General features: G+C 38.8%; 1 protein-coding gene across 2 annotated transcripts in view; it reads left to right on the forward strand.

Moving 5' to 3' along the window:
- The window catches only part of STK33 (serine/threonine kinase 33), a 160,517-nt gene that overhangs the window by 24,416 nt on the left and 109,687 nt on the right, over nucleotides 1-26,414 (forward strand). Inside the window, exon 1 of one of the 2 annotated variants that reach the window (XM_058663427.1) lies at nucleotides 7,818-7,923. The exons of the other annotated variant lie outside the window; for it this stretch is intronic. The gene's annotated coding sequence lies outside the window, so the exon portion shown is untranslated. Of the gene's footprint in view, nucleotides 1-7,817; nucleotides 7,924-26,414 lie in introns of those variants that run through there. 2 annotated transcript variants of the gene reach the window in all.

Genomic DNA, 26,414 nt, shown 5'->3' on the forward strand with positions numbered 1-26,414 from the left:
AATTTACAGCAATAAATGTTTAAAAGATAAGAACTTATAAAGCAGTAGAATTAAAAAGGAGATGCTGTTTTTCATTGATTAAATTGACTGAGGGGGAGGTTGAAAATATCTACTAATGGAAAATAATGTGATGAAGTACATATTCTTGTATTCTTTCTCGAGAATTTGGCATTTATCATAATTGTAGAATGCTGAGGCTGCCATCCACCACCTCAGTGTCAGCATCCCATATGAGCACTTTATGAGCTGCTTGAACTGCGTGTTGATTCGAGTCCTGGCTGCTTCACTTCTGATCCAGCTCCCTGCTAATGCACCTGGGAAGGCAGTGGAAGATGATGACCTTAGTGCTTGGGCCTCTGCTACCACATGGGAGACCTGGATGGAGTTCTAAGCTCCTGGCTTAGTCTGGCCCAATCCTGACTGTTACAGCCAGCTGGGGAGTGAACCAACAGATTGAAGAGCTCTGTTTGTCCCTCTCTTGCTCTTTTTAGCTCTGCCTTTCAAATCAATAAAAAAAAAAAATCTTTTAAAAACATTGTAGGGTCCAGCTCGGTGGGCTAGCGGCTAAAGTGCTCGCCTTGAATGCTCCAGGATCCCATGTGGGCGCCGATTCTAATCCCAGCAGCTCCACTTCCCATCCAGCTCCCTGCTTGTGGCCTGGGAAAGCAGTCGAGGACGGCCCAAAGCCTTGGGACCCTGTACCCGCGTGGGAGACCTGTTAAGAGGCTCCTGGCTGCTGGTTTTGGATCAGCACAGGGCACAGCCCTGGCTGTTGTGGGAGTGAATTATTGGACGGAAGATCTTCTTCTCTGTCTCTCCTCTCTGTATATCAGACTTTCCAATAAAAATTTAAAAAATCAGTATTTTATTAAAAAAGAATATGCTCTTCTTTAACTGATGTTTCTTGTAGCTTTATAATAGAAATAAATTGGAAATATCTTGATTATGGGTATGAATTTGCTAAATAATTTCGAGTGCTTAAATATAACATTCTGTACCCATGAAAACAAAAGATGTATAAATATATGAGGCTACTGTGTAATATTTATGGAAAGAGTATAATTAAAAAATAAATACTTTGGTACAAAATTATGAAATTATATCAAGGGTATTTAAGAGCAAAAAATTTTATCATGAGAAAAGCACATAAATCTCAAAAAATGTTTACACCAGAATAAACATTTTAATTCAATTATTTGACAGGTATTTTGAAATATTCTCATATGCAGTTTGCCTTTATAGTCTTGAATTCTGTTTCCATAGATTCAGTCAACTATCAGTGGGAAATATTTGAGAAAAAGAATTGCCTGTACTGAATATGTAGGCTTGTTTTTTTGTTGTACTTGAAACAATACCCTAAGAAATGCATTTATATAGTGTTTATATAATTTTAGATATTGCAAGTTATCTAGAGCCGATTCAGAGTACTCAAGAGGTTGTATTATAGATTACGCACAAGCACTGTACCATTTTTGAATAAGGGACTTGAGCAGCCTCAGAGTTTGACATTTATAGGGGATCATGGAACTGATCCTGTATGGCTATTGAACAACAGCTCTAAATGAATAATGGAAAAATGATCGGGGGAAAGTAATTTACATGAGAATGGGTATAGTATGATCTTACTTACTAGAATAATAAATGTATTTATACTTCTGCATGTGCATAGAAGATTTCTAGAATGTTATACAAAATAGATTGAAAGTATTTGACCCTGAGGTAGGGACTGGAGATGCTGTGAATTTTTCATTTTATACCCTTGAAGCTCTTTGAATTTTTATTTTAGCAATTCTTTTTAAATTTTATAGTAATTGAAACCAACAGGAATATTTCAATTGGTGGTTACTATATTCTTTTCAAAATGGAATTTAAGGGCTCAGTGTGATAGTTTGTGTCCCAGCTGCTCCTTTCCCGTCCAGCTCCCTGCTTGTGGCCTGGGAAAGTAACAGAGGACAGACCAAAGCCTCCCTGCACCCACATGGGAGACCCAGAAGAAGCTCTTGGCTCCTGGCTTCGGATCAGCTCAGTTCTGGCCCTCGAGGTCACCTGGGGAGTGAATAGATGATAGAAGATCTCTCTGTCTGTCTCTCCTTCTCTGTATATCTGCCTTTCCCATAAAAATAAATAAATCTTTTAAAATTGAGTTTAATAACTGGGAAATAAAATTATTTTGAGTGAAAGATACTGCAGTTCAGGTAAGTTCAACTAACATTTATTCAAAATTTAGTAGAATTTCACTTTATATGAAGTACTTTTACGAGAGCTTTTACTGCTTATCAGCCAGTAAGACATGTAATACTTGACAGATGCTATAAATGAAAGTTCAGTTTTGAGATAGAGGTTCGGTTGTCCTAATTAAACCAGAAGAAATGAGTCTGTTAGCGAACAGTTTTTTTTATTGCAGACTGTTGGGTACCAAACTGGAAAGTAGCATCAAGGGTAGGGAAACACTGCTGTTGCTAAGTGGTGTGCATCCAGGTCTGGCATTTTGTTGGCTTTATGCTTGGGTTGTTGATCTGATGGTTGCTGAAGGTGTTGGGATGTGTGAGAAATGATATTAATGATAATGTGGATGACAGGAAAATAAGATCTGCCTTCTAAGAGAAAACTAGAAATGCTGTATCTGCCCATGATGTTATGTCACTGTTATATGGTTATAAGGGCAGTGACTTTATCAAGAGTGATGTACTTCTGTGTAGTCAAGCAGACCCCTTTCCCCAGCATTTTCTGGAGTTTGGCCATGTGGTTTATTTAGAAATTATGGCTTTTTTATATTAGAGAGTCTGTGATTCTTCAAAATCTTGTGCTCAAGACATTTGAGCAATGAGAAATGATTGCCCTATTCTGTTGACATTAGCTGTTCAGATCCCTGTATTCCTGTGGGCATTTCCGCTATTAACACTTACATTGACATTGTTGATGTATTAGGAAACAATTTGAACATAAATGTGTTTGTTTCCTAATGATCTAATACATGAAAAATCACACTGCTGTTTTATTAGGTTCTGTGTGTGTGCACATGTGTGTTTACATACATGCCATAGGTATTTCTCCCATATCTATCTATGTATGTATCTATCTATTTGTTCTATGTTTTATATCATGTGATGTGGACATAGTGTAGTGATGTTTATAGGGCTGTAGGTATCTGTTTATAACAAGAGTATGTCTCCTTGAACAAATCTATGTTGATCTAAAAAAGCAAAAGCTTTTCAGTTTAAGTTTATGTAGTCCATCTATTTCATAGAACTCAGTATTTGCAAAAATATCTGCAAATGAATGATAATTACATTTTACCTCTTTTGTAGGCATTGTATTGAAGCAAATTAATTCAGCATTTCCGATTTTATACTAGTTTCTGTAGTTCCTTCTTGGTGGTTGACTAGGCTTTCCTAGTTCATGGGTGCTAGTGAATTAGGTCATTTTCTAAGCTAGAATTTTGTGGAGGACTATAACTGGGAATAAAGTTCCAAGTGCCTTGTGTCAAATTCCTTTGAATTTCTCGAAACTTCTGTGACTCAAAACTTACTGCACTGTGCATCTTCTGCATGTTTATTAACATATGAAGAAGTCCTTGCTTTTTTGTGAAATTGAAATATATAAATGTAAATGGCATGTGATTGAAGACCCAGGATTTTACTCTTTGCCAATGGATTGTTTGAAAAAGCCTAGCTGTCTCTGAGGGCTTTTTTTCTACACTAGCAATGATCTGAGTTAAAGTTAAGTCTTTTGAAGTTCTGACACAGTATGCATGGATTAAGGAGTTGTATCCAGTTTATATCGCTTTCCTCAATCTGACTTAGGATACTCAGATTCTGCTCATAGCAGTCCACCTAGTAGTTGTGTTATAAATTAGTAAAAATATGAGACAAGAATGTATATTTTTACTGGAATATTTAATATTTTCGTTGTGTAAATATGAATATTCTGATTCTAGCACAGGAATTCAGCTTTAAGTTGAAGTTTGACTTCTTTGCACTTTTTTTTTAAGTAGAAAGTATTTTAGTTACTTGTACATTTTTCAAAGAGTGCATTGGGGGCGCGCCTTAAAAGTCTATGATTCTGATTCATTATTCATAGAACAAGTATTTGTTAAGTGCCTACTTTGTGTGGTACTGTGTTAGGCTCTGGAAAATGTAACAGCAAGTGAAACTATAGTCCTTTCTCTCACAGTGGTGTGTGTGGGGAGGTTGTATAAGTGTTATGAAGAAAAAGTACAAAATTGAAAGAGAAAACTGGAGGAGATCAATTTGGGTTAGCTGTTTTAAAAGGCCTTTCTGAGGAAGTGGCATTGAAACAGATCCAAAGAAGGAATTTATCAGAAGGGGAAAGGGTTGGAAGGAGTTCCAGGCAGAGGCAAGGGGTTCTGTGATATCATTTTATAGTACTTATGACCTTTTTAGATGCTTATGTAATTAGGTACTAGTCTATGAGCAAGACAGTTTATAGAGCTGTGTTACTGAAAAGATGCATATAAATTACGTTTTTATAAATGAATTCCTGAATTCCTGCAGGCTTATATTATATTCACTGTGCTATATCATCTGAGCTTGATTGATGTTCAGTTGCTTCAATTACTGCTAGATTGATCTTTTTAAAGCACAACTTTGATGATCTCTTTTTCTGCTCAGAAATCTTTACCAGCTCCCCAATTACCCAATAAAATCCAAACTTCTCCCCCTATGATCTGGCCCTCCTAAACAGGCTCTACTCCAACGTTCTCTGATTCTGTCTGCAGTGCACTCTGGCAGCCGGCAGACCCTGTGGACGAGCGTGGGTGCTTTCTGCTGTGTTCGCTTGTACTCACCTTGCGTTTTTGCCTTTAAAAGTGTATACCTCTGAGAAGGTCCAAATTGCAGGTGTGTTCCAGGCCCATCCTGAACGTGACCATGTAGTCTGTTTCTTCCCTCATCTCCTCAGCTGGAAGTTACTTTTTTCTTCCCATTTCCTTTGACACTTTATTTTCACTGTTCTTTAGATATTTTTTGTTTGTTATTTTTTTCAAATTGATGTTTTTAATCAACAAAGAATTTATGCATTATGAGATATATAGTGTTCTGCCTTGATCCATGTATACAGTGTGAAATGATTAGACAGCTAATTGACATCTGTCACTCCGCCTATAATTTTTTTTTTGCAGTGAGACAGTTGAAATTTACTCAGTTTTTTTTAAAGTATACATTAAAATTTATTATAGATACTTTGCTGTAAACAGATATCAAAACTCAATCTTCCTAAGTAAAACTTCATACCCTTTGACTAACACCCCTCTTCTCTCACCATTTGGTCCCTGGTAACCATGATTATTTCCACAGGGTTGAGATTATATGTGTTAAGTGTGATCATACAGTGTTTGCTTTTCTGTGCCTGTTCATTTCAAAATAAGCTTAGTATAATGTCTTCTTTGCTTATGCACTCTGTTGAAAATGGCAGGGTTTCTTTCTCTAAAAGAATAAGCAGTATTTCATTGTAAATATGTGAATACACCTGGACGTATGATGGGGTTATGTCCTGATACATTGAGCATAAATTAAGGCAAAAAACCTTTAATACTCCTAACCTGCTTAATGTCACACCTTATCTGAGCTCATCTAAATGTGCTCAGAACACATTAACATAGAGTTGAACAAAGTAATCTAATTCAAAGCCTTTAAAGAAAAAAGAAAATAGAATGTCTCATGTAATTTATTGAATATTTACATAAAATGCTGGCAACATGGTAGACTGTAGACGTTGTTGTACCTGTTGGGTGTGTGAACAGGGAGCTGTGTCCTGCTGCCCAGAATATGGAGCGAGTATAATACCATGTCTTATGAGCCTGAGAAGAGGCCAAAATTCAATGTACATTTTCTACTGAACGTGAAGCATTTTCGCACATTGTAAAGTTGAAATATCATGAGTACAACTATAGTAAGCTGAGATCCATCTGGATACCACATTTTTTTTCCATTCATCTGCTACTGAGCACTGAGGTTGTTCCTGAATCTTGGCTATTGTGAATAATGATGCAGTGAACACGGAAGTTTAGCTGTCTTTTTGACATATTGATTTCAATTTCCAGGAGTGGAGTGCTAGATTGTATGTTAGTTCCATCTTTAGGTTTTCAAGAAACCGCTATATTATTTTCTAATATCTGTCCTAATTTATATTCCCACCAACAATATGCAAGGGTTCCCTTTCTCTACTTCTTCGTCAGCAGTTTTGTCTTTTTGGTGAAAGCTGTTCTTGCAGGTGTGAGGTGAAAGTTCACTGTAGTTTTTTTCTAGTTTACTAATTTATTTTTTATTAGAAAGGCAGATTTACAGAGAGGAGAGACAGAGACAAAGATCTTCCATCCACTGGTTCACTCCCCAAATGACCACAGTGGCCAGAACTGAGCTGATTGAAGCTAGAAGCCGAGAACTTCTTCCAGGTCTCCCACGCGGGTGCAGGGTCCCAAGGCTTAGGGCTGTCCTCGACTGCTTTCCTAGGCCACAGCAGGGAGCTGGATGGGCAGTGGAGCTGCCAGGACATGAACTGGAACCCATATGGGATCCTGGCAGATGGAAGGATAGTATTTAGTCACTAGGCTATCGCACGGGAACCCTCACTCTAGTTTTAATTTGCATTTCCCTGATGATTACTGATGGGTGTTCTTCGTGTACCCGATGGCATTTGTATGTCTTTTTTTTTTTCAAGAAGTGTCTGTTTAAGGCCTTTGTTCCTTTTTTATTGGGTTATTTGTTTTCTTCCTATGAAGTTGTTTGAATGCTTGCATCTCACAGAGGCTAACTTCATTTTCAGTGGTTTTTCGGTTATTGTGTGGGATAAGTATACAGTTTAATTTTGTTCTGAATATAAATAACCTGTTTTTCCAACACCATTTATGTAAGCTGTTCTTTCTTTCTCTTTTGTTAAGGATTTGTTTATTTTTATTGGAAAGTCAAATATACAGAAAGGAGGAAAGACAGAGAGGACGATAATTCACTCCCCAAGCAGTCACAATGGCCAGAGCTGAGCCAATCCGAAGCCAGGAGCCAGGAGCCTGTTCCGGGTCTCCCACATGGGTACAGGGTCCTCTGCTGCTTTCCCAGGCCACAAGCAGGGAGCTGGATGGGAAGCAGGGCTGCTGGAGACGTGATCGGGTGCCCATATGGGATCCTGGCGCATGCAAGGCAAGGACTTTAGACACTAGGCTACTGCTCCCGGTCTGCTGTTCTTTATTTATTGTATGTTGTCAGCACTGCTGTTGAAAATGAGGTGACTGTAAATGCTTGCATTTATTTTATTGGTTAGTGTGTCTTTTTTTTTTTTTTAATGCCAGGACCACGTTGTTTTAGTTACAATATCTTTACAGTATTTGTTGGATGCTGAATGTAATGCCTCCAACTTTGATGGTTCTCCCCCCCAAGATTGCATTATTTGTCTCCCTTCTTATTTTGAAGTTATTTCTATACACATTTTATCTTCATAATTCGAGTGGTAAGCTTCTTGAGGTCAAAGCCTGTGTAGATGAGTCTTTACTTCTCATTATGCCCAGCATAGCCCCTTTCATGTAGTAGCTCTCCATAAAACTTTGTTGAAGGAGTTTGTAAGCTAATTGAGGGCAGTTAGGTTGCCTTTAAAAAGTAGTCATCTTTAAACAGATACATGAAGGGACTGATAATATATGTAAATCTTGTAACGTTAGTAATGTTGAGTTCATGTTTTCTTAACAAAGGGATACTGTTTTATTGCACTGTTCAAAATTTTTTGTCCATTTCAGTGGCATTGACTCACAGAGATTATTTTAGATTCATAAATGATGCTGTCATTTCCATTTTTGCCTCTCTTTTGAAGGTTTGCATGCTCATTTAGCTGTAAAAAAGATTGAAAAGAACAAATAAACACTCTTCCTGGGTGCTGATATCCACTGGGGAGAAACAGATTTGAAAGCATGTCTAGGTAATGTATTTAGTTTGATTGTTTGGGGTTTTCCAAGTGCATGTGGCTTCAGATAAGTTTGGAATAATCCCAAATAGAATTTCCTTATTCACTGGTACATTTGAACTTTTGCTTCTGATAGACAACTTCCTACCTACAGGTTTTATTAAAAACCATTTTATTTTGAGAAGTTGTGCCCTTTACTTCTGACTGAATAAACATCTGAATAGCTTTTAGACTGCTCGTCGGGGTGGGGGTAGGTGGGACTAGGCTATGGTTTTAACTGACGAAGTTCTCAGGGTGTTTCTTAATGGAATAACATTATCCCCAGGTGATATTGAAATACATGGGGCAATGACTCACTTCTTAAATTCATTTTCAAGAACAACAAAAACAAAGCGTAATGGCAAAACAATGTGTAAATGCTTGTTATTGATTTAGTACTAGATTTAACAGTATTGTCTTGGCTAGAAGTGCTTCTTTAAAAGTCACTTTCAGTTATATTTACTTTTCCTCTCTTATATAAAATGGTGAGTTATTTACAGGGAAATAGCTTACTAATTTCAGGCTTTAGATTGATTCTATTGTTCTGAAACTTTAACCCTGAAATAATGTATGATTCTGTATAAATCAATGAATATATGTGAGTCATGGGATTTGAAAAGTTTAAACAGGTCATTGACTTTCCTTACAAAAATTTTTATCTATCTAATAAAACAATTGAAGAATTAAAAAACTGTAAAGAAAACCTACAAAGAAATAAATTATCCTTAATTTTAAAAGACAGTCATCATTTTAGATACCTGTTACTAAATAAATCTTTAGGTCTAGGCCACAGTTAAGGATAATGTAGATCTAGAATTAAAAAAATGTAAACATAGATTTTCACTCTGGGGGAAGTTTTCATATTGGATTAGATTTGGAGCATCAGAGTTTTTAACAACTGCTTTAAGGTCATTTTGAACTGGAAGTTGTGAATCATTATTCAGAAAGACCATATGGGCCTTTTGGCTGTTTCTGTTTTCCTTGTTCACATTATGTTTCGTTTTTCTTAAAGAAGAGAGAGGGAGACACACACACACACACACACACAACTAGAGAGAGTACACGTGCGCAGGAGGAAGAGAACAAGAGTCAGGGATGTGCTGTTTGCTAGTTCATTCCACAAACAGCTGCAGTGCCCAGGCTGTGGCCAGACTGAAGCCAGCATCCAGGAGCTTTGCTCAGGTCTCCCAAGTGGATGCAGGAGCCCAACTTGCACTGCCTGCCCAGGCATGTTAGAATGATGCTAGATCTGGAAGTGGAACAGTTAAAACTCATTGTTGTAGGTGGCAGCTGACCAACTGCCCTTCACAATGCTGGTCTCACATAATAAGTATTTTATAAAGAGTGTTATAATTTTATAATTATTTGGTTTTAACATGTAAACACCAGAGAGATTGATTTTTCATCAGATGTGACCAAATAAAACAATAGTGTTTTAATTTCCATAGTTAAAGAAAAACCCTTTTTGAGCTCCTGGAGAGTGAAGGTATTTGAAATACTTTCATCTGCTGACTTTTTAAAATATTTTTATTTCTTTGAGAGGTACAGAGAGATAGAGAGAGGGAGAGAGATAGAGAGGGAGTGTTTCCATGTCCTGGTGCACTCCACAAATTCCCTTGGTTAGGAGTGAGTAAGGATAAAGCTGGGAGCTGGGAGCATGATCCACTTCCTTCACATGGGTTGGAGAAATCCAGTTACTTAAACCACCATCACAGTCTCCTAGGTTGGTATTGTCAGAAAGCTGGAGTTGGGAGCTTGAGCTGTGTATTAGGTGGGACATGGGGTTCTTAACTGTTAGACTAAATGCCTGCTCCTCTTCTAATGTGAATGTCAATTACATGGACTCTAGTGTCCCTCTTTGGAGTCCTTGAAGCCAGCTGGTACGGCAACATCTCCAGTGAACTTGTGTGTTTTTATCTGCCTGGCCATTTTTGACACTGTAGGGGATTCTGATGAATGAATAGATACAGACCCTAAGAACAGAAAACAGTCTGTATTAGGCAGAATCAAACTGATGGGACTGCTAAGGTGTGAAATGTGGAAACTCATTCTTTTTCATTTATTAAAATTCATTCATTCAGAAAATATCCATTTATTGTTCAAGTGCTTGGTATTAATTTTGATCAGGATTTCTCAACCTTGGCACTGTTGACATTTTGGGTTGGATAATTCTTTGCTGGGGATGTCCTGGGCTGGGCAGTTCTATGAAATGTGTAGCAGCGCCCTTGGCTTCTGTTCTGTGGATGCCAGTTGTACTTGTCCTGTTGTAAGAACTAAAAATGTCCCTAGTCATTGCTATCTGTCTGCTGGGAGAAGACATCGCCTCTGTCCGAGGACTACTATTTTACATGACAAAACATTTTAAAAGTATTTCATATCTACACAAAGGGAACAGATTTTTAAAAAAGATTTATCTACTTTTTAAATTGGAAAGTCAGATAGAAAGAGAGGAGAGACAGACAGGAAGATCTTCTGTCTGTTGATTCACTCCCCAAGTGGCCACAGTGGCTGGAGCTGCGCTGATCTGAAGCCAGGAGACAGGAGCCTCTTCCAGGTCTCCCACGCAGGTACAGGGTTCCAAGGCTTTGGGCTGTCCTCAACTGCCTTCCCAGGCCACAGGCAAGAAGCTGGATGGGAAGTGGGGCTGCCGGGATTAGAACCAGTGCCCATATGGGATCCCAGTGTGTTCAAGGCGAGGACTTTAGTCATTAGACTGCCATGCTGGGTTCAGGGAACAGATTTCATTTGTTTTATGCACACAGTCTTAAGAACACAATGATACCAGTTTGCCATCTCTATATCCCTCGCTCCAACTCTCCCTTCTAATTTCTTATTTTTCTTTTAATTTTTATAATGACAGAGTTTCAGTTTACATGTGAAATGTATTTTGTGTTGTTTTTCTGTCTGAAATTTGCATGCTTTCCCTGTGATTTGGTCTGTCAGTATTTCCAGGGAGTTTTCTCGTTCAAAAAGTGACTCAGATTTTGTAAAGCCAAGCGGCACAGTCCATGTTTGCCTTAGTCACAGCAGAATAAAAAACTTCCATCATAAGAAAAAAAATAAATAAAAATTAATCTAATCATGACTCTGTGCCATTGTGACACCTTCAATCCAAGACCCTACTACTTCTTGGTATTTTGATCAAGAACAAATTCTCACAAAGAAACCCAAGTCACTTTATTTTTCTTTCTTTAGTGATAATCCTATTCATCTTTTGTCTTAAGGGCTCTGTAGGGTAAGAATTCCATTACTATGGGGACTAATCTATTTCTCTCTGCTGCATCTTTTTTTCTAAAGTTCTTATGAGAGATATGAAACGTATTCTGAAAATTCATTCAAAGCTTTAAAACGTATTATATTCAGGAGAGACAGATTTAAAGATTGCTGAAGTTACTGGATGAAATACTTCAAGCAGAAATCCATACTCCATTAGCCTCTCTAACATGGTGACCTTAATTTTCCAGATATTTTGCCCTTTAAATTGAAAGTAGTATTTTAATGCTAATTTAAGTCTTTTGGAAAGGCTTATAATGTCACAGACTTAAGTTGTGAAACATTTGAAACAAATGAAAAGTAAAATAGCAGCTGACTTGGGACCGTGCAGTTTTACGTATTTCAAAATACATGGTGACACAAGATACACATGGAACAGCCTTAATGCAGTGTAGTTGGTGAAAAAACAGTCTGGGTAGGACTTGCTCACACTGAGCCTGAACAGAATTTCTTCCGGTGGATTTTTCTTGTCTCTGCCTGAGGAGTTGTTTAGTTCTGTGAAAGCGTGGTGTGCATGAAGCGACCGTGCACCTGCACAGCAGCTCCCGAGGTGCCTGCCTCAGCAGATGAAGCTGAAACTGGAAAGCTGTTCCAGTGGCGCATCTGGAAACTGAGAACCAGTTTTTCAGAATCTTCTAGAAGAGATGACGAATCTCTGGTTCTTTCATTAATAAATTAAGTCAATTTTCGAATAACATACTAATTGAAAATGTATGCATTTGTCAAGTAATTGGTTTAATGTACTCTAATTCCTAAAATTATAAGTGACTGAATTCTTTAGAAGTCTTTAATTTCTTTATGCTTAGATGCTAAATAGATCTTACAGTCTTCACTTTGTGGCTCGCTGAAGGATGATACATCAAATATTATTTATTGATCAAGAATGATAAAATTTATATTAGCCTCTATTTGTGTATTTTCTTTTGAGTTACCTGTTGAGTGTACTGTATCCTCACCAAGCCCCTTCCCATACATTTATGTTAGTTGCTTACCATATAAATCACGTATCGTAATGCCAAGGAGCTATTTAATGAGTTACTAAGGAGCATTCTTTAACGTAAAGAAACAACTACATATCGATTTACCAAATCTTTCATTGTCCTGTTGAAGTCCAAACCTATTGCGTAGTTTATTTTACTCTGTTGTTGATGCTTTGGGATGCTCTGTTGTTTTACAAATGAAATTATTTCTAACTGTTTGTTGGCTGTAACCCGTTTTTGCTAAGAGATTGCTTGTGACAAATCTCTAAGTCAGTTTTGAATCTGTGTGTTGGCCAACTGGTTTGCTGTTTTGCCTTCCTAACCCCCGCATTACTTATTACTGCACTGAGCGAAGAAGTTGTGAGATGCAGCGCAGTGTCCGGAGTTGCCACCAAGCTTCCGAGTCCTCGGGTTGGTAGCAGTGCAAGTCTCCATAATGATGGGCTCAGCAAAAAATCTTTAATTTTTACCTGGATTTACATTTTTTCCAACAAAACTATCTAAAATGTTATTTTTAAAAGAAAAATTTTACTGATTTTTCACCCCTCTGAATACCTTTTCTTTAAACTTTCTCATGCAGAAGTAAGTCCTGACTAGATATGATGTTTCTTGGACGTGACTACATTTATTCAGGGTAGATGAAAGTCTGTAGAGCTCACCAACTTACACATCCCCACTGATGTCATTAGAATATTTGGGAACATTCTTAGCGTTTAGACACTTCTTACTGTCAGAATGATAAGGTGGCCAGGCTATAGCCAGTTTCCGCTGACTCATTTAGGGACTATTCCTAAAAGAAGATTGTAATCTCTATCATTGCCTTTTTAACATCTTATAAGAAGAGTAGCTATCCCACTTCTTTTTCAGAGTCTATAGAGACAAACTGTCATCAATGTGTTGACTGATTCATTCATCCATTCATTCAACAAGCATTCATTGAGCATGAGAATGCAAGAGAGAATACATTGAGTTAGCCACTCAGCAATACTTATAGGAAACTTCCTATTTTTTGGAACCCATTTTTTTTTCTAGAAAAATTCCTGTTGCTGGCTTTTTCCTTTTGTTAGTGGTAATGCACCAATCTGTAAAAGGGATGTAATGGCTATGGAAATGATAAAATTCATCCTTAATTGTTGTATATTGGGAAATAATAATTTAATGCAAATTAAAATTCAGTAATAAATTACATTATTTTATATTGTATATATTTACAAGTCAGAGCTGTTGAGAATCAAGATGGTGGAATAGGGTAAGGACCCATTTAAATGGACTGAGAAACATTTAATCAGGATGAAGCAAAGAGAACACATTCCAGGAACTAGGAGAGGAAAGAACAACAGCAGAGGGGTACCTGGAGACTGACAGACACAGAAATGCAGTGGACACAATGGTGTGGTGTTGCGGTGACTGATACTCCAGCAGCATTCAGCTAACACCAATCTGAACTCCACCAGCAGCCGGAACTCCAGCAGCAACCAGGTGGGAAGGAACTTTACTGGGAGCTTGGGAGGTGAACCCAGACAAAGAACTGTCCGTGCTGCTGGCCTGTTTGATTTGACCAGGAGCAGAGACAGAGCAGCAGATCCCAGATGAACAGTGTGACAAGAGCATGGATTTCACAGCCCAGTCAGCCCCCTGGAGCTGAACTGGGCACAATTTTGCTCAAGGAGACAAAGGCAAGGGAAAGGACTGAGCATACACTGAGCTAGGAGTGAATTCATTTCTGACTCAGTGAACTGCATCAACGTGGCATTCTACAGGTTCCACCCAAGACAGGTCTAGGTAGCTCTCAGACCTGACTGCCAGCAGATCAAGAACTCTAGTAGTGGTACGTCAGGTGCCATTTTGTACACTGTGGCAAAAGCTTTAGGACTGCAGGGGACAACAGTGAACTGTGAATGTGCTGATCTCGTGAGAACTCACTGAGTTCCATGGATTGCACTGGTCCTGCAGGAAAATAATACCAACTGTGGCAGCCTACCGGCCAAAATAGGTCTGTGTGCCACCCAGACCTAATGTCCAACAGGTTCCAGCAAAATCAGCACCACCAACAACCTAGCTATATAGGACACCTGGTGTCTCCCTAATCCTAGGACCTGCTCCAACCAGAAGTGGGAGAAAGGTTGTACAGACAATGGTGCAGCCTCAGCATGGTATCACAGGAGGTGGAGATTGGTGAGGCAGGAGTTGGGGCTACGGAGTTCTTTGTGGAAATCTGACATAAGAACCCAGACCTGGAACTCACTGGAGGTTGTGGCACAAGTGGCTGCAAGCAGAGAGTTGTGTAGCAACTGCAATAAGTAAAGTCAAACTGTAGACCTGTGGGTGACACAGTTTAGAAACCCACTCCAAGGAGAAGACTTTGCTAACCAGAAGTACAATGACCAAGAGCAAAAGAAGAGACAAAGGCACAATGAATATTACTGAAAACTCCCCTGCAAAGTAGCAAAACCCTATGCCAACCTCAGAGTTAACTGAGGAAGACATTGAGAAAATGGGGCACACACAGAATTCAGAAAACACATTTTACAGCTTCTCATCAACAATGAGAAGCTCATGCAAGAGTTAAAGAATTTAAGGTAGCAATTAAGCAAATCAAGGCTGATATATCAGAAATTAAGAATACAGTAGAGCAAATTAAAAGTACAGTGGAGAGTCTCCAAAATAGAATGAAGCAAGCAGAAGAAAGAATCTCAGAATTGGAAGATATTTCCTGTCATCAAGGGGAAGCAAACAAAAAGCTGGAAGCAGAGCTGAATCAGGCCAAAAATAGTATTCAAGAATTGAAAGACACTATTAAGAGGCCTAACATAAAAGTTATGGGAGTCCCAGAAGGTGCAGAAAGAGAAACTGGTTTTACAAATATGTTTAATGAAATCATAAAGGAAAATTTTCCTAATCTGGAGAAAGAATTGGGAAACAAGATCCAGGAGTGGCACAGAACTCCCAACAGGCTTGATCAAAGTGATCTTCACCAAGACACATGATCATCAAGCTCTCTTCAATTGAACATAAGGAAAAGATCCTTCAATGTGCATGTGAAAAAAAAATCAATTGACTAATAAAGGAACGCCAATTAAATTCACAGGAGATCTCTCACAGGAAACTCTACAGGTCAGAAGAGAATGGAGTGACATATTCCAGGTTCTAAAAGAAAAAAATTGTTGGCCCAGGATAACATATCCAGCAAAGCTTTGTTTTGTCTTTGAAAATGAAATAAAATTCTTCCACAGTCAAGAAAAGTTAAAAGAATTTGCCTCTTCCAAACCTGCCCTACAAATGATTATAAGACTGGATTAAAAAACAAAACCCATCTATTTGTTGTCTAGAAGAGACACACTTCACCAACAAAAATCGGCGGACTGCTTCCAATTTTGGGTCCCCACCCCCTCTCGTAATAACCATCAGGAGCGTTCCAGATACCCCTCAAAACAAACAAACAAAACTAGAATAGATAGACAGAGAACAACAAGGAAAGCTTAGAAACAGACAGGAAACAGTCAGCGTGGATGCACTTATAACTCACTGGGTGGGACACAAAGATTAGTTACTCCTCACTGGGGTATGGAAGATTTCTCTGCACACCCCTCCTAAACATGCTCACCTAAACTGTTGACATATATCCTGTTAGAATTATAGAGTTAGACCACCTGAAAAACAGCCAGGTTCAGCGAAAACATGCTTCAATGCTATAAACTGCTAAAGACTAAAATTAAAATAGGCATGAGACAGCTGAATAGCAATCTATAGCCATTTTAAGGTGTATAGAACACGGTTGAATATAAACCAAAATTGAAATGTCTATGAAGAAATCACAGGTTGTGGTTGAGAACCTGCATTTTCCTAGTAACATATTAGTTAATCAGTACCATGTCAATTAATGTCACAATGTTGTAAATGGTTGGAAATATTATGTTGGGGCTTTTAATTGATTGGGATGATACTCTGCCGGCTCTACCTTCAGACCAGAGATGGTCTCACCAACAAACCACTGACCTTACCAGGACAATAAGATGCTGGACTTTATGCTTGGTAAATACCTCCAATGAAAGAATGTCAACTGAATTTGAATTATGGAAATGTAACAAGGTGGAGCAGTCCGCCGTGGGGGGAGGGTGTGGGGAGGGGCGGGGGAAATCCCAGTGCATAAAAAATGTATCACATAATGCAATGTAATTAATTTCAAAAAAATGAAATGCAATAGAAATATGTTTAAAAAATCGGCGGAAACTGTATCACATGGGATTTGATGTTTTTTGTTGGTTTCATCTCTTCAAAACACTTTCTTCTGATTAAATCATTCAATGACTCATAGATAATAAAGTAGCATCATTTTCTTCAAGAAGGTTCTTGATTTTCATTTCTTCAGCTACACGTTAGTCATTTAGTAGCATATTATTTAACTTCTTGGTGGTGTTAATTTCTTTTTTCTTCCTGATGTTGATTTTGTTTTGTGGCTTTTCATTTAAGGGGATGTATAGTAGCTGTGTAATGGAGACTGTCATATCTAGTAGCATGTTATTTAACTTCATGGTATTGTAAATTTCTTTTTCTTTCTATTGTTGATTTTGTATTATGACTTTTCATTTGAGGGGATGTACAGTAGCTGTGAAATGGAGACTAACATCCAGATGTGAGGATGCAGTGTAGTATGCATTTTTGCTTCCAGACAAAGATGGACTTACAATGAAACTGTTTACTATATCCTGACAATAGAATTCTGGACTCTCTGCCATTGTCCATGCCTGCAATGATGGACATATGACTGTGTATGAAAAAGTGTATTTTAGTAATGATATAGAGTAACTAGGTCAGAGGGGGAATTGGGGCTGGGATAAAGGAAATACCAGGAGCCTATGGAACTGTATCATAAAATGATAACAACAATATTAAAATGTAAAGAAAAATTAAAAAAAGAAGCATGTCAGAGCTGTTGGGTGGTGGTGGTGGCCAAGGAGAGAGAGAGAGAGAGAGAGAGAGAGAGAGAGAGAGAGAGAGAGAGAGAGAGAGAATGTTCCACCTGCTGGGTTACTTCCCGGATGGCCATAATGCTGGCCCCAAGTGCTTCATTTTTTTGGTTTCAGATATTCCTGAACCCCAAAGAGGACCTGTTCGAGGGGTTTGGTTTCTAGTCTGGAGGGATAATGGTCTTGTTGTACAGAATTTAATGATACTTTTGAAGTTCCTAAATTTCAAAACGATCAAGTGCTTTGGTAACACTTTAGGTGCTAACTAGCTGTCAATGCTTGGACCATCAGTGATTTTGATGCCGAAGCTTAGAAGAGAGCACAGCACCAGACAATGTGCCAATTTGGACGAGGTACCCTCCTGACGTCCAGGCAGTCATGGCAAAGTCTCTGCTTTCTGTTTCTTTTGTGTAAAGGAAATAATATTTCTCTAAATAATATTTCTCTCAAGCTCATTACATGTCAGGCTTAGGGAGGAATTTTCCTACTCTTTGCCTCCCTGCTATCTTTCTGGGTGCATAGGGAGCTCCATTATCCCTATTATCTCAGAGACATACCTGGACTGCTTGCACTCCTAGCCATTTTACTCAATATTTCGTCTTTTCCCAGAGACACCCAGGATGCGTTTCAATGGTAACCTCTTCTTAGTCCTTGGGCTCCTTCAGATCAATATGACTGTACAAAGGCACACTTTCATTTCTGAGTGTTTCAGTTTGCAGTTCTCTAATAATAGCAATTTCATTTTAGTGGATCGTGTGCCACTCAAACCGGTATACTGCATATCAGAGCCACAGATTACCTAATTGTTTTCCGTGGGTGATAATTTAGTATGTTGAATCTTGGCCATCCACTGAATTTAGCAGTCTTTCCTCTCTTAGGAGAGTGACTTTGAAACTGTCTGACCCTGACCTCAGTATGGAAAAGATTGACTTTGCTTACACATTCCCCTTCCCTCACATACATGCAGACAACTGAAGCAAGCTTGAAGAAATCATTCCTTTATGACCAGTGCTATACTTTTTTTTTTTTTAAGAAAAAGATTTGTTTTGTTTGTTTGGAAGGCAAAGTGATAGAGAGGAGGAGAGACAGATCTTCCATCCATTGGTTTAGTTTCCCAATGCTGCAGTTAGGCCTGGCCGAAGTTGCTATCTTGAAATCCCAGGAAGGTCTCCCACATGAGTAGCAGGGACCCAGGTAGTTGAGCCTTCTTCTGCTGGTTTCCGAGTTGTATTAACAGGAAGTTGGATAGGAACACAATAGCCAGGACTCAAATCAGAACTCTGATGTGGGAAGCTGGCATTGCAGGTCGCAGTTTAATACACTGTGCCACAATGCTGGTTCTAGTGTTATATTCTCTCTTTCTCTCTTTAAAAGATTTATTTTATTTTTATCTGAAAGACAGAGTTACAGAGAGAAGGAGAACCAGAAATACATATATAGAATCAAGTGTCTGCAAATGGCTGGAGAGGAGCTCATCCAAAGCCAGTCCCCTCTTCCAGGTATTCTACATGGAAACGGGCTCAGTGATTTGAGCCATGCTTTGCTGCTGTCCCAGGCCAATAGCAGGGAGCTAAATGGGAAGAGGATCCGTTGGGACACACAGCAATGTTCATAAGGGATGCTAGCACTGCAGGTGGAGGCTTAGCCTACTATGCCATGGTGCTGGTCCTAGCAGTCTTCCTTCTTTGCTTGCTTCTGTATTTCCTACTTTTTTATTATATATATTTTTTATCAATTATTTTGCATTATGTGACAGTTTCATAGGCTCTGGGAGTCCCCCACCCCTCCCCCTCCCCTCCCCCCTGGTGGATTCCTCCACCTTGATGCAGTATTACAGTTCAAATTCAATCAAGATTCTTTCCTTGCAAACATATACCAAGCATAGAGTCCAGCTACTTATTGTCCAAATGGGTTGAACAGTTTCTTGGGGAGACCATTTCTGGTCTGAAGTTAGAGCTGGTAGAATATCATCACAGTCAGTTAAGAGGTAGAGACAGAGATCTTCTATCTGCCGGTTACAGCTCCAGATGGCACAATGGCTGGGACTGGGATAGGGTAGAGCCAGAAGCCAGGGACTCTGGAAGGGTCTCCTGTGTGGGTTCACGGGCCAAGCACCTGTGCTACGCTCTGCTGCCTTTGTAGATGCATTAGCACGGAGCTGAATCAGAAACAGAATAGGTGGGACTTGAAGCAGTGTCTGTATAGGATGGCAGTGCTGCAGGTTGTGACTTAATTCACCATGCCACAATGTTGGCCCTTATACATACATACAGTACATAAAACTTCATCTTCATATCAAGATTAAAAGTCTTAGAGAATCTTTATTCTTCCTGCATATGTAGTTGTCTTCCTAATGGCCAGTTTATATGGAACTGGAAGAGACAGTGCTTGCTCCTGATGTGTTAAGAGCTGTTGTACCCTTTGCAGAATTGCTCCAGTGCATAGCAAGTGAAACTCTTAGCAACCGCAGGCTGAGTCCCTGGCCGTTTCCATTTCTGGGGGAGAATCTTTGCTGCACCAACAGTGCCTTCTCCACCAGATCTGGATAACCACCATCCTGTAATTACAGTGGAACCACAGCTTTGTTGGATGTTTAAAAAACTGTTTCTTTTTCACCTTTCTTAACTTGCCTGCTTTGAATATGGAGTTTTCTGTGTGTGCTGGGCTTTGTTCATTTGTGGGATGTAATGGTAGGAAAAGCGCCAGGTCTGGCTGTACCTGGCCAACCTTCACCTCACTCTTTCAAGACCTTTCTGTGGCATTAGTTCTGCAGCACTGTCAGTACTGTTGGTGGCAGCCCTGCTTGTATTCAGCTGTGGTGGCTTTTGGTCTTTAACTGTTTCCTATACACCTTGCATATTTTCATCTGCAATATTTCTTCTGCCTATGACAACAAACACACATAGATATCCTTCTTCAATTTTTCTTTTTGCTTAGGATGAAAATGATTTTTTTGTTTTAAATAATAATATAAATATGTAAATCTTAAGATGTAATTTCTGTTGTTGATATGTTCTGGGCCACTATTTTGGTACTAACATCATGGGAAAACAGTGTTAATGTGCAAAAATCATTTCCAAAGCCTAGAGTTAGAATGGTTGAAAGATGTCTTAATAATAGGAACATTTTCAACTGATAAATATAGGCTCATAGCATCTGAAACATTATTAGTATTCTTTTAAGAGCAGACATCAATCTCAGAAATCTTATGTACAAACATGACAAAATTGGTCTGTATTGCACTCTGATAAAATTACAGATGGTTTTATTTTCTTGATATTTTTATGAATGTGAAACATTTGCATATTATTACAATAACTTCCACAGCTGTCAGAGCAAAATCTGATATATTGTTAATGATGCATTTTAAAATGGGGTGCATTCCATACATATTTTGTTGCAGTTATCTTATAGGTTTTTTTAAGATTTATTTTTATTTTATTACAAAGTCAGATGTACAGAGAGGAGGGAGAGACAGAGAGGAAGATCTTCCATCATATGATTCACTCACCAAGTGGCCGCAATGGCCGGTTCTGTGCCGATCTGATGCCGAGAACCAGGAACCTTTTCTGGGTCTCCCATGTGGGTGCAGGGTCCCAAGGCATTGGTTCGTCCTTGACTGCTTTCCCAGGCCACAAGCAGGGAGCTGGATGGGAAGCGGGGCTGCCGGGATTAGAACAGGCTCCCATATGGGATCCCGGTGTGTTCAAGGTGAGGACGTCAGCCGCTAGGCCACGCCGCCGGGCCCTATAGTTTTTTTTTTTTTTTTAAGAAGAGTCTTAAACCTTGTGTGTATTATAGTCAGGCTCAGCAGATAGAGCGTGCACTCTCCAAGTTTCCCCAGGAGTGCCCATGGCAGACATCTCTAATCCATCCGTCACTCTTGGGCAGTCTCACTTCCTCTTCTGCACAGTGACCAGGCTTGTCGCTAACCGAAGAGACAGTACCTAAAATGAAAGTTCTTTGGTGTATCAATTTTGTATCTTGTCTATAAAAGTGAATACATGAATATAAGATCCAGATTGTGCTGAGGTTTGGAAAAGGGAAAACACGATGAACAAGGTGGTGGTTTCAGCAACAGATGGCCAACTCTTGGTCAGAATTTACGGACTGTTACATTCTCTGTTGTGACCTACTCAGATCTACCAGGCAATAGCTAGATGATTATTTATGGGGGTATTCCAATACAATTTTATTTGTAAAAATGGGCAATGGGCCTGGTTGGGCCACCAGGTCATAGTTTGCTAACTCCTGGTTTAAATCATTGCTTCTCAAAGTGTATTTTCTGTGGACAGGTGGTATCAACATCATATGTACATTTTTGTTTGAAATGCGCACTCTTGTTCCATAGTCTGAACTTTCTGAATCAGAGTAAAGGAATGAAGACTAGAAATACGCACATTTACTCAATAGTGAATTGACTCTATGCTCATTAAAATTTAGGAGCCCTTGTTTTAAACAATATTGCACTTCTTCAAAAGTTATCCAGAATCAGCTGTGAAAATACTGATCTTTAATCATTTTTTCTGTTTCTTCTGTGACAGTTGATGGATGTAGTCAAGTTTTCTACTTGTTTACACATTTACATGTAACTAGAAGATTAGCTATTTCCTCTAGGTTTGAAATTTGTTGCTGTAGTGATTTTAGATTGTTGCTCCATGATTTTTCGCATTCTTATCAAGGTGTGGGTTTATATCTAATCTTCTTGTATCTAAGGAGGCTTGTGTCTATTTTTCACTAACAGAATTTAGCAGTAGTGATGCTGTGTAGCTCCCAAGGCCATGTGACTCTACCCAGGTATCAGGGATGCTCACTCTGGGGAAATCTGTGCCCAACTGAGATACATGATTGTGCTGGTTCCAACGTGCCAGAGTGGCCACATGTCAGCATCTCTGTTGATGGCCTCAGCCTTTGAGCAGCATCTATTGTCAGTCAACTGAGAGAGCAATACTGGAAAAACAATCTAATTTGAATCTTTAGGTATCAGCAGCCAACCTGTCATCTCACTGTAGTCATGTGAAGTATCCTGGCCTGACCAAGCCCTTCCTGAATAGTAAATTATGTGACCATAATAACATAGTCATTGTTTTAAAGTCACTAAGTTTTGGCGATAGTTTGTTATGCAGAAGTTGTACCTGGGACCTAAAATTGCAGGTACTATTGCATTGTTTTATTGTCTTTCTTATCTATGCTTATAGTATTTATTTCATATACTCTAATATTTTGTATATTTGCTTTCAGTTTTCTTTGATCAGAATTGAGGGGATTATTTTATTAACTCAAATAATCAGTTTTTTTATACTAGAAAATGAGGTTTATTTATTTTCACTGATATATAAAATTTGTATATCCTAATGGTGTACCATATGTTTTAATACATGTCTCCATTGTGTAATGTGTGATTCAGGGTGAGTATCTCTAGCTCCTCAAACATCCATCATTTCATTATGATTAGAACATTCAAAATGATTTCTTCTCATTTTTGCTAATGTACAATACATTATCATTACCTATAGTCACCTTACCGTGGAACAGAATGCCCGAACTTCTTTAGCTCATCCAATTATAACTTAGCTCCCACATTTCAACCTTCCCCCAACCCTGTCCTCTCATTTTGACCTCTGCTAACTGTCATTCCACTCTCAACTTCCATGTTTTTTAGAATCCACGTGTTAATGAGGTCAATGTGGCATTTTTTTCTGTGCCTACGTTATTTCAGCTAATGTAAGGACTTTCCATGTTGTTGCAGTTGGTAGGGTTTTATCCTTTTATGGCTGAATCATATTCCATTGTTAAAGGCACCACCATTGTCTTTAATTCATCAGTTGATGGATATGGGTTGTTTTGTTTCTTGGGTATTATGAATTGTGCTGCAATAAACATGTGAGTGCACGTATTTCTTCAACAGATTGATAGCATTTTGTGTGAGTAACATGGGATCTTCAAAGTATCCATGCCATGTAAGGTAGGATATGCTCATGTTCCAAAGATTAGGATATAGGTATTTTTGCGGGACCATTCTCTCCATCACAGAGGCCCATACATGGCTCAAGACTAAGCTTTTTGGGACTGGCATTGGGATGTAGCCGGTATACCCATGACCTATGGTGCCAGTGTCCCGTGTCAGTTGTGCTTCTTGCCTCTGCTACTCCACTTTTGGTTCAGTGCACTGTTAATGCACCTGGGAAGGCAGCAGAGGATAGTTTAAGCGCTTGGATTCCTGCACCTACACTGGAGACTTGGAAGAAGCTCTGGGCTCTTGGCTTTGGTCTGGCCCAGCCATGGCCATTGCAGCCCTTTCTGGAGTGGACCAGTAGATAGAAGATTCATTTTCTGTCTCTCTTTCTCTCTGTCTCTCACTCTGTTTGTCCTTCTGTCTCTTTAGCTCTGCCATTCAAATAAATAAAACAAATATTTAAAAGAAAAACTAAGTGTTTCCCAGGAACCTTAGGAATTGGTTTGTGTGCTATACACTGGTCGTTAGTCTATGTTTTGGCTTAGCAAAGAGAAAGTCCTGTGCTGACCTTTTTAACTGGGGCGTATTAGAGCAGAGGTTCTCCTCTCAGGCTCCAGGCCCTGCCTGCCTACTAATCCTGCAACAGGCAGACAGACAGTTAAACCCCAGTTAGTAGAAGAGACAGCAGTTACCTTTTCTGGCTGCCATTACCTACGATCTTTTCTCCCAACAACCTATTTATTGAATAAATGACATACTTGGTAAACTTAGACTTCAGCAGAGAAAATAATTTAATGGTTAAGTTTGGAATCAGTCTTGGTATTCAGATCCTAGTTCCACTGCTCACTGCGTGTGTGGCCTTCGGTGAGTTACATAGCCATACTGACTTAATTTTTCCTTATCTGAAAATGGTGATAGTGATAGTGACAATAGTGATACTTGAAGTTTAAGTGAGCTATTAACCATTCATGGCAATTTCTTGCATTATTTGATCAAAGTAAAATGGACTTATATGGAAGCATTTCATTTTGTTTATCAGCTGGTACCATGTCCTCTAACCATGTCACAAAACTCATTGTGTAAGTTTTGGTTACATCTTTTCTTTATTATATTTTATTTTTTTTATTCATTGATTACATTGTATTATGTGATACAGTTTCGTTGGAACTGGAAATCACCCCACCCCTCCTCCCGCCCTCCCCCCATGTGGAATATTCCACCTTGTTGCATATCCACTATTAAGTACAGTTGAGATTCCCTCTTTGCAGGCATAAACTAAACAAAGAGTCCAACATCTTATAGTCCAATCTAGTTCCTCAGCTTCCTGGGGAGACCCTGTCCGGTCCGAGGGCAGAACCATCAGATTATCAACCCGATCAATTAAAGGCTCCAACATACCCTCAGCAACAATTAACTTCGTTGTGTAACTAATAGTTATAGTATTGAGTAACCAGTATGTTAAAAACAATTGCAATTTCTTAACCATCTTCTGTGATCACCTCATTGTCAATTCAGTTTTAGTTTATACACAACATATAATATACATAAAATAACATGGTTTACATAACATCCTATCCTCTTAAATTAACGCAAACATGTGGTATCTGACCTTTTGGGATTGGCTCATTTCCCTTAGCATTATGGTTTCCAGTTTGGCCCATTTGGCCACAAAGAACTGCATTTTGATTTTTTTAATAGCTGAGTAGTATTCCATGGAGTAGATGAACCATAGCTTTCTTATCCAGTCTTCTGCTGATGGGCATTTCGGTTGCTTCCATGTTTTTGCAATTACTGATTGTGCTGCTATGAGCATAGGGGTGCATGTTGGCTTCTCATAAAACAGGTGTTTTGGGTATATTCCTAGGAGTGCTATTGCTGGATCATACGGTATGTCAATTTTGAGTTGTTTGAATGTTCTCCATACTGGTTTCCATAGAGGCTGTACCAACCTGCAGCCCCAAGTTTTGGTTACATCTTGGGCTTATTAGAGATGTATGGCCAAAGAAGACCAAGAAGCCTTATTCATTATTTTGGGTCACTGATTTATGTCTGAAGCCTTGGCTTTTAGTCTTAAAGGCTTATTACAAAAATAGTCTTACCTGTGTCTCAGAATTACTTAGGTTCAAGATTACAGAGAGATTCAGAGAGATACCTGCTCCACCATGTTTATTGTGGTGCTACTCATAGTAGTCAAGATATGGAATCAACCAAGGTGCCTGTTATCCCAATCTATGGGTTAAGAAAATGTGGTATTTACACACAATAAAACATCACATATACATAAAACAATGAAATCTTATCATTTGCAGTGAAATGGGTGAGATTGGAGACTATCGTGTTAAATGATACAGCTAGACACAAGAAGAAACACTGCATGTTCTTCCTTGTTTATGGAAGTTCAAAAATACGCAGCCTGAAACAAAGTAGAAACTGGGAGGAAACGGGAAGTTGGTTAATAGATGCCAAATCAGAGTTAGACTGAAGGCATAAATTTCTGGTGTTTCTTCCATTTTGTGAAGCAGTACCAAACAAAAATTTTTGTACAAGGGTGAAAAATATTTTTTTCGTGATTTAGTCTTGACAAATCATATATTTATTGGGAATTTAAAAAATTTATTCTTGATCATCCAGTTTACTGATTATTTGTATTAATCTTTTATGATTCTTTTTATTTCTTTAGCATCTGTTGTATGTCCCATTTCTGGCATTATTGGAGTGTTCTCTGACTTTTTTCTTTAGTGTAAGAGTTTGTCTATTTTGTTTATTTCAATATCACTTATATTCTTATTAGTGTCTTCTGTTTTTTTCCATGATTCAGTCTGGATGTGTTCTCTCTCTCTGTCATCTGCATGTGCACGCGCGCACACACACAGAGACTCCCAGTTGATTTGAGTTCAATCTACTGTTGTGCCCACTTCTTGCTACCAAAATGTGCTAATATTTTTCTTCTTGATAGTTATTTAAAATCCATGACTAATAAATTGGGTGTTTGAAGGCTCAGGTGATAAGTTTATGTTCCTAGTTTTATTCATATCATCCACTCATGTACCTGTTCTTTAAAAGTTTTTAATTCTGTGTGCTAGACATTATGTTTGCATAGCTGTTTGTAGCAATAATCAGAGGTGATGTCAGTGATGTCAGCTACTCCTGATAAGGAGGATGTTTGTTTCTGCTGGCGTCTGATGGGGGATGGGGGTACAACCAGTCCAGGATTCTGCCATCCCAGTTTGGAGACAGAGGTTTCTGTCTGTTGTTATTGGTTGTAAGTCCAGTAAGGGGCCTTCCTGAGGC

This window comes from Ochotona princeps, chromosome 4 (assembly GCF_030435755.1).
Source record: "Ochotona princeps isolate mOchPri1 chromosome 4, mOchPri1.hap1, whole genome shotgun sequence".
In the NCBI taxonomy this organism is placed as follows: Eukaryota; Metazoa; Chordata; class Mammalia; order Lagomorpha; family Ochotonidae; genus Ochotona; species Ochotona princeps.